Source organism: Gekko japonicus, unplaced genomic scaffold (genome assembly GCF_001447785.1).
Source record: "Gekko japonicus isolate JY-2015 unplaced genomic scaffold, Gekko_japonicus_V1.1 scaffold158, whole genome shotgun sequence".
In the NCBI taxonomy this organism is placed as follows: domain Eukaryota; kingdom Metazoa; phylum Chordata; class Lepidosauria; order Squamata; family Gekkonidae; genus Gekko; species Gekko japonicus.
Genome location: NW_015170279.1, coordinates 1591517 through 1600360, shown reverse-complemented (window position 1 = coordinate 1600360; position 8844 = coordinate 1591517).

The following is an 8844-nucleotide window of genomic DNA, read 5'->3' as shown; positions in this document are numbered from 1 at the left end:
GTGGCAGAAAGGGGACTGGAACTCAGGTTTCCCAGAACTCAGTCTAATAAGGCTCACGTGGTTGCATGCAGGAGGTTCCAAATTCAATCTCGGGTTAAAAATCTTAAGAAAGTAATAGGTTAGTCAGCAGCAGTGCTGGATTTACGCATAAGCTAAATAAACTACAGTTTAGGGCCTCGCAATCTGCTGGGGCCTCAAATAAAAACACAATATAAAAAATTATTTCAAATATTAAAAAGGCGTATATATTTTAAATTTTTCTGAGACCAGTAGGGGGCCTCTGGGTTTTGTATAGCTTAGGGCCTCAGCAAGTCTAAATCCGGCCCTGGTCAGCAGGGTTGACCCTGGTCATTATTTAGATGGAAGACCACCAGGGAATACCAGGGTTGTTTTGCAGAGGCAGGTGATGACAAACCACCTCTCAACATCTCTTGCCTTGAAAATCCCATGGGATGGCCAAAAAGAAAAAAAGGAGATATTAAAGACTTCTGCCCAGACCCTAGAGAATCATTGCCACTCAAGAGCAGACAATACTGATAGACCAACTGACTCAGTATAACAAAGTTTGAGTCCCTTGGCACCTTTAAGACCAACAAAGTTTAGGTCAAGGTATAAGCTTTCGTGTGCAAGCACACTTCTTCAGCCTGGCTGCTGAGTTTTACATCTTGTATTCTTTTGGGTTGCGTGTTGTACATTCCCCCTTCCTGCTAACAGGCAAATGTGGCTGTAGTCCATGAAAGCTTATGCTATAATGACCTGGTCAGTCTTTAAAGTGTCAAAATACCATATTGCGTTTTTGTTTCACAAATGTATTTTTTTAGGCAACAAGGTTACTTCTCTGGAATTCTTGCTGCTTTTCTCTTTTTCTCAAAACCTCATACCATACCAGGGCAGTGATCTCCCTCAGATTCATACTCATACTAAAAGAAGGAGCATGTGTGCTTAATTCTTCACCTATGGTAAGGACATATTTTGAATATATGAAACTTAGATCTTATAAATCTGTGGTGAAATTTATTTGGGAAGGGGCAGTTTGTGTTCACATGGAGGGACATTTTGCAAAGAAAACTTGAAAACACAAAACTTTTTCTCTTGTATAAATGACACCCTTTGCTCACAGAGGTTATTAAGAATATCACCAGAGGTTATTAAGAATATTACCAACATTAAATTATACCATAAAAGGGTTCTAACCTACCCTTCTCTCTGTCACTCATTGGGGGGGGGGGAGCCTGGGGAGGTCAGGAGCCGAGTGGGGAGGTCAGGGGCCGAGGGGAGACATCAGCAGGGTATATTACCATAGAGTCCAACCTCCAAAACAGCCATTTTCTCCAGCAGAATTGATCTCTGTAGTCTGGTCAGTTGGTAATTCTGGGGGATCTCCAGGCCTTACTTGGAGGTTTGTAACCTTATTGGATACTCTGCCTCTTTATGTGCATTTGTACTTTGGGATTTTATGAGCATCTGTGTTCTAGGTTTTTATTGTCTGGGTTTTTAGTGGTTGGACTTTTATGTCTTGATCGTTCTATCTTGTTTTATTTTGTGAGCCACCTTGGGCAGGTCTCTGAAGAGGCGCATAAGGGGAATTTTTTGTTTTTGTGTTTCTTCAAAAGTATGCTTGCTATTTTTTGTTGGGGAACATTCAGTCAAGTGAATCCCCACCTTTGGGACCACAGTCCAGAAATAGGCATCCCTCATCATTTGCTGTGTTTGAGAACTAGGCCTCAGCCCTTCATTGATCCAGTGCTTCTTTGCCGGCATGCATCTGCATATGTCCCAAAGCAGCACACTTTATTCTTCTGGAAGGGGTGTGTGTGTGTAAAGAGTTTGCAGCTAGTCTTTCTTATTGGACCACAAAACTGGCTGAAACTGATTGAGGCAATATTAAAAGGTACATCAGGGGGCGCCAGTGCCTTAAACAAAGATGTGCCAACAGTTTCATTCTAACAGACCTATGAGGGAGTCCTCCTAAGTCAACGCCCTACCTTTTTCTTCTTTTGGTGCTCTATCCCAAGTACATATATACTAATAGCATTAATTCTAAGTTAATTCTGCTATAGGCATAATATTCTTCTTCTTGTCTGTAGTTTTAAGGGGCGGTCTATTTGAGGAACAAAAGTGAGCATGAGCCAGTGTCCTCCATCCATCCACACTCTCGGTCAGCAAGCCCTGTTGTTGAAGCCATTGCATATACACACCTCTCACCTTTAAACTAGCAACCAGAAGAAAGGGTAGCTGATATTTCTTAAGGGGACTGGGACCTTAGTTCTTGATCTTGGTTGCTATTCAGGAAACAGCACACTCTTTTTTTTACTGATGACAACAGATATTTTTGTATAGTTGTTAACACCCAGTCTCATATCAAGAAGTTTTAGAGCTACCCTCCTTTCTACTGTATGCTGTATTACTTTACTCTGCAACAGCCTGCCCCACTGTTGCTGGGCAGACCCATCCTCTTATTGAGGGGCAGTTTGCACACAAACACCCTTTGTTTAATAACACCCCGGGGTCACACATGCCATGCAATCTAATGGGAAAACTGCACAAAATGGATGCCATTCTGACAGGCCAGAGAGACATGCCCGGGCACAGATTCTGGAGGGTGTAATGTCCCCTCCAGACCCCGCTGCGGCTTTCCTCCCTACCCTAAAGATGTGCCTAATTCAGAACAATGGGCTTCCCAAGGTAGGCTGCCTCACCCCGAACTAACCTCGTCCACCCGGATTTAATCCTATCAGCTTCCTGACCTCATTCCCCCCCTTCCCACACCTACCTTTCAATAGCAACAGCTTTCCTATCTGATAAATCGGTTTGGTCATCAAGCAACACTTTACCTTCAGAATAGTTAAATCAATCAACCATTAGCCACTATAGCTTGCTCCGGACAGAGCAATCAGAGCTTCGCCAAATCATTGTTCATCTCAGGAAAACTCATTAAGAGTATTGTTTTGCGGTTCCCATGTCACTCTGTCCCATGGAGAATTTTTGCTATAACTGTGCTCTCCAGAGCCTCAGTTGTGTGTGTGTGTTGTTCTGGAACCAGACCTCACACCGAAAATGCAGGTTGTCCTGTCTTGCTTTTCTGTGTGGACTTTGTTCTCCCAGACAGGTAAATATCACTCGCCCTAAACTTTACTCACGCTGCTTCCTTTTTACCTTTGTTAGCCTTGTATGTGTGTTTCCCCCATGTGCTCTTTTGTATGTTTTGCTCTTTTATTCCTTTTAAATAAAATCCTATTCAATGTGGACTGGTTTATTTTTGGAGTTCTTATAGGGGAAATTATAGTACTGCTGTGGCTCAAGTGGTTAAGACGCTGAACTGCAGGCTGTGGAAGGTCAGTAGTTCAGCAGTTCGAGACCTGGGTACCGCATGACGGAGTGAGCTCCCATCTCTAGTTCCAGCTCCTGCCAACCTAGCAGTTCGAAAGCAAGAAATTGCAAGTAGATAAATAGGTACCACTCCGGTGGGAAGGTAACAGCGTTCCGTGCGCCTTGGTGTTTAGTCATGCCGGCCACATGACCATGGAAATGTCTTCGGACAGCGCTGGCTCTTTGGCTTTGAAACGGAGATGAGCACCGCAACCCTAGAGTCGGATTCGACTGGCTTTCAAGCAAGGGAACCTTTACTTGAAAGCCCCGTAAACACTGGTCGAGATCCCCTAGCTAACCCCCTCTTGCAAGCTCTATCTCCTCCACGCTCCACCTACTGCCTCTTTGGGTAACACCACACTGGTTTTTGAAGACAAGTGTCAGAGTAAACTGTCTGTGATGTTCCTTTGTACTCTTTAATGACAACAGAAGCTTAGGCCTTTAATATCTTTTATATAAAATATTCATCTAGAGCAGGAGCTCTCAATCTTTTTGGGATGGTGACCCATGTTATGTTCTTAGTGCTTGGTATCAAAATAAGGAGGCAGCATGGTTTCAGACAGGAGCACAGTTTAATTAGTCCAGCTCCTGTTCTGTCTGCAGGCCCAGTGCATACAACTTTCTCTCCCCATTCCTGCCCACACCAAGTCTTGGAGTAGATTAACACAGTCTAAAACACTGGCCTGGACTGAAGGAATGGAGTGGTCACAACCCACATGTCCAAATTTACTTTGTATGATGACTCATTTTTGGTGCCCTAGGCAATCTGTGACCTTGGCAGTTGGCACCCATCTATTCCAGCATTCCCTTTTCTATTGCACCCAACCAGAGGTTTATGAGAAACCATCAAACATCACACAAAGGGTGCAGCTGCCCCCACAATGAACCCCAAGCAGGTGGGAATTCATCTCCCCTTCCTCTGCCAGCTGGGCCAGAGCCGGAGTTTGAGGAGTTGTGCTTGTGGTTGCTGGGTTGAGAAGATACATGAGGATGAGGGATGGCAGTGAAGAAGTTGGCAGCAAGGGGCTTGGCGCAGTGCGTTTCCTACAGCGGGCAGAAGGCACTGCTGGGGGCCAGGCAAGAAGTGGGGCTGCCGAAGGTGCCAAGTCCTTTGCATGAGGGATGGCAGTGAAGAAGTTGGCAGCAAGGGGCTTGGTGCAGTGCGTTTCCTACAGCGGGCAGAGGGCACTGCTGGGGGCCGGGCAAGAAGTGGGGCTGCCGAAGGTGCCAAGTCCTTTGCATTCTTTGTGGGAAAAGATTGGAGTAGTCAAATATTGTTAAGAGAGGACTAGAAACTCTGAGGAAATTCAGTCAGTGCAGACTGGATGGTATTTTGAACCTATTGACAGGAAAGGAAAATGTTGAGGCTCATGTCAAATGTAATAAGGAATAAACTTGACATGTGACACGAGTGTGAAGTGTGACCCCAAAATACATTCTCCCAGATGTCGATTATAAGAAACAAGGGTTCTTTTGGGAGAATCAGTGGATGACACAACCTCATACGGACATCCAGACCAAAGGCTTAAAAGCCCTACAGTGAAGTGTGAACCCTTTATATGATGGACACTGTTTTCTCAGTGGCTGAGAAGTGTGCTGATGACGGGAGACACACTGTGCAAATTGAATGGACATCATGATACTTAGCTGCAACTGGAAGGTGCTACTGCCAAGGGGTCCTTGGTCAGTTCTGGCCCATTCTGCTTCAGTTTATCCCCTGATTTCCACACACATTTTTGTGCCTTTAGGTTTCATTTAATTTATTTTGTCTCCCGTTTTTTCCTCAGGTCCTTTTGAGACCACTTTTATCCCAACCTTTTTCTGGAAGCCAATTTTGAGTCGATGCATAATGTTTCTCTTAGTTTCCTTTGTCCTACCCACTCCCACCCACCTCCAGCTCACTTTTTGATGATTGGACTGTGATGGTCAAACCACTCCTGGTTTGGTTTAATTTCTTGAAATAGCACTAAAATACCAAAATATTGCTAGAGCATTGTAACAATAGGCTCAGGGGGTTCTCTGAATTCCCAACTTTCATTTTTTTAAAAAAAAGTATGCCTCTAGCCCTTTTCCCTTGTGGAGATATAATGAAAAAGGCATATCTTCATGAGGGAAGAGGCTAGAGACTTACTTTTTTTTTTTTAAAGAAAACTGAAAGCTGGGAATTCAGAGAACCTCCTAAGAGTATTATTACAATGCTCTAGCAACATGTCAGTCTTTTAGTGCTTTTTTAAAAGGGGGGGCTGTGACGCCATTTATAACACCACCAATGATGACACCACCCTCACTTGAAAATCCTCATTACTGAAGGCATTTGAGGAAGAATATAAACTGACTTCGCAGCTCTGAAAATGCAGAAGGAGGGCAGACATGCAGAAGAACCCTGCCCAAACCAATTCCAATGCTTGAGGGTCGACTGCCAAGAAAATGAGGAAAAGCTCCACCACTCTGATGCATACTTCAGTTGCCCAGTTTTGTTTCCACCTGGCTCAGCCATAACCAAGAGCATCCTGATAATCCAGGCAAGAAGTCATGTTTCCACAAGCTATGCAAGTATCTAGAAAACAAAGGCGGTATGCCACTACACAATAAGTACACTGACTGTGTCATTATGCAAAAAAACCTGGACCTATTGCAGTTTCTGGTTTCTGAAAAACACCTGAAAAGGCACACTTGTGTGTCTGGGCTTGTCCCCAAAGTTCTTACAGACAAATGGTACCATGACAGAAAAAGTTACAGGCAGATAGTAGAAGTAGCAGATACAATATGACTAGATATTTGATCCTTCTTGAATTAATAGTATATCTAGCAACAGAGCAAATGTTCTCAGGGGACAAGTTCTTCATTTCTGAATCCCTTAGGCTCCTGATTGATGGTATTTTAATACGCATCAAAATTATGTGTGATGAAATCAAGTACAAGAGAAAGCACTTGACAATCTTAACATGATGGCATTGTTATAATGCATCCAGGATCATTCGTGTCTTCTTCACACATTAGATTAAATGTTATTCACCTTCACAGGTCTTTTATCTAAATTATATACAAATTTTATGGCTGTCTTATTTTATCTCTATGTTATAGTCACAGTTTTTAAAATTTAAGTATGCCACTGTTGGTTTTATCTCATATTTATTGAAATGTTTTTATGTAAAATGATTGAGTGCACTGGTCATTGACAGTAACAATAAATTTGACTTGACCATAGGGTTGCCAAGTCCTTTGTACTCACCGGCGGGGGACTGTCTCTTGGCTCCGGGAGTTGCTGCGGGACCTGTGCACGCGCGCCGGCTGCACATCACAGGAAGTGACACACGACGTAGAGCACGTTGGGGGCGTGGTCCCAATCGGCAGAGGGAAAACCATAGAGTTTTCCCTCTGCCGATCGGGGCCACGCCCCCAACGTGCTCTACATGGTTGCGTCACCTCCGGTGGCGCAGCCACGCTGCGCTTTCGGGGGTGGGGTTCCCCCGGGGCCCGATTCCGTGGCGGCGGAAATCGGGCCTCCAAAGCGGGGGTTTACCCGCCCCCCGCCCCCACTTGGCAGCCCTACTTGACCACCACAGGTGGTATGGTTCATAGATGTTGTGAGACATTCTTTCAAATTTAAGCTTCTGTACGTCATAGGAGGAAATCTGCAAGGCAGCCTGTGCATGCTAAGTTCAACGGAGCAACGGTTCTTCCTGCAGCAAGACAACAGGCCTTCAGGGAAACAACATTCCTTTAATCCGGTCCAGAAATGGAGGGGTATGAATTGATGGCTACAGTCTGGGTTAGAAGGGGATCACCTATGACCAGGCACAACACTGAAAGCCTCTGCACCAGAACAGCCTATGCATGTTAGTTGTCTGAAATTTTCAGTCTGGATGCAAACAGACCAGTGACTGCATTAGGGATGGTTCGCACAGCTCTTCCATTTGTGGTTACCTCCATTTGTGATTACATCTTGAAGAAGGTGTGCAGAAAACACGAGAAGGGCAGTTTGTTGACTCTCCCAGTACTGAAAGTGATGCCAGTGACCTTGTGATGCCTGCTAACAATGCAACACAGCCAGTTTGGTGTAGTGGTTAAGTGCGTGGACTCTAATCTGGGAGAACCGGGTTTGATTCCCCACTCCTCCACTTGCACCTGGCTGGATGACCTTGGGCAAGCCATAGTTCTGACAAGAGCTGTTCTTGAAAAAAGAGCAGTTCCTGTCAAGAACAGCTCTCTCAGCCCCACCTACCTCACAGGGTGTCTGTTGTGGGGAGGGGAAGGGAAAGGAGTTTGTAAACCACTCTGAGACACCTTTGGGTAGTGAAGGGCGGGGTATAAATCCAATCTCCTCTTCTCTTCTTCTTTTTTTGAATTTATTTATTTTATGTTATTTATATTCTGCCTTTCTTACAGGGACTCAGGGTGGATTACACATAAGTACAGTCGGCAAAATGGGACATTCAATAACCAATGCATTAGGATTTTAGAAGTCTGGAATCGCCAGAAAGAATTGCAGCACAGCATAAGTATCCGCATGACACATAAAGCAGTGTAGAAATTGCATAAATAGGTTCTTACTTAGAATAAGCTTTACACAGCAGTATAGATCAGAGTCCCAAACCATTTATCTAAGCAGGTTTGTAAAACCATTATGTCCAGTGCAACCTTATTACTTGCATAGAAAAGCCCTCTTGAATAATTCAGTTTTGCATAGGTTGTGGCAAACCAGGAAACAGAAAAAATAGGGATAGAACTGGATGACTTCCTTTCAGATCCAAGCAACTGGGAATATATAGCTGCCATAAAATGTATGGCTGTAGAGAAATTGTAGGACAAGTAAATTTGTCTCTCAGCATTCCATGTACTGATAGCAGAGCAATAGCAATAAGATGCTTATTTGGTCTTGTTTCATTTTACTATTCATTGTAGGCACTTGAAATAAAAACCATAACTTTAATGACAATAATATGTATTTTTATTTTCCAAATAAAGGTAGTTATACATTCCAATGGCATTAATGTTTGATGCATTTATAATAAGAAGTTGAAAATTACAGGGGACATTCATTCAACGAGCTGTGATAAACATACAGAAAGTCCTCCCAAACAATCCTAGGTTTTACAATCCTTTCTAAAAATCATTCCCCAAGATCTTCTGACCATTTTAAATGCAAGAGTGTTCGGTTTGGTTCGTTCGTTTCAGATACAACTCATTTTGTAGGTGGTGGAGGAAAGTGCTATCAGGTCACAGCACAGCTGATTTAAGGCAACCCTGTAGGATTTTCTAAGAAGCGAAAACCCTACTGTTTTCCAAGATGACATCTTTTACGCAAGTAAGTATTTTGGGGATCTCTAATATGTTTATCGTGCGGGCCGCAGTGGCTCAAGGTTTAAGACGTTGAGCTGCAGACCAGAAGGTCTGTAGTTTGGTAGTTCGAGACCCTAGTGCCCCTTGATGGACTGAGCTCCCGTGCCTGGCCCCAGCTCCTGCCAACCTAGC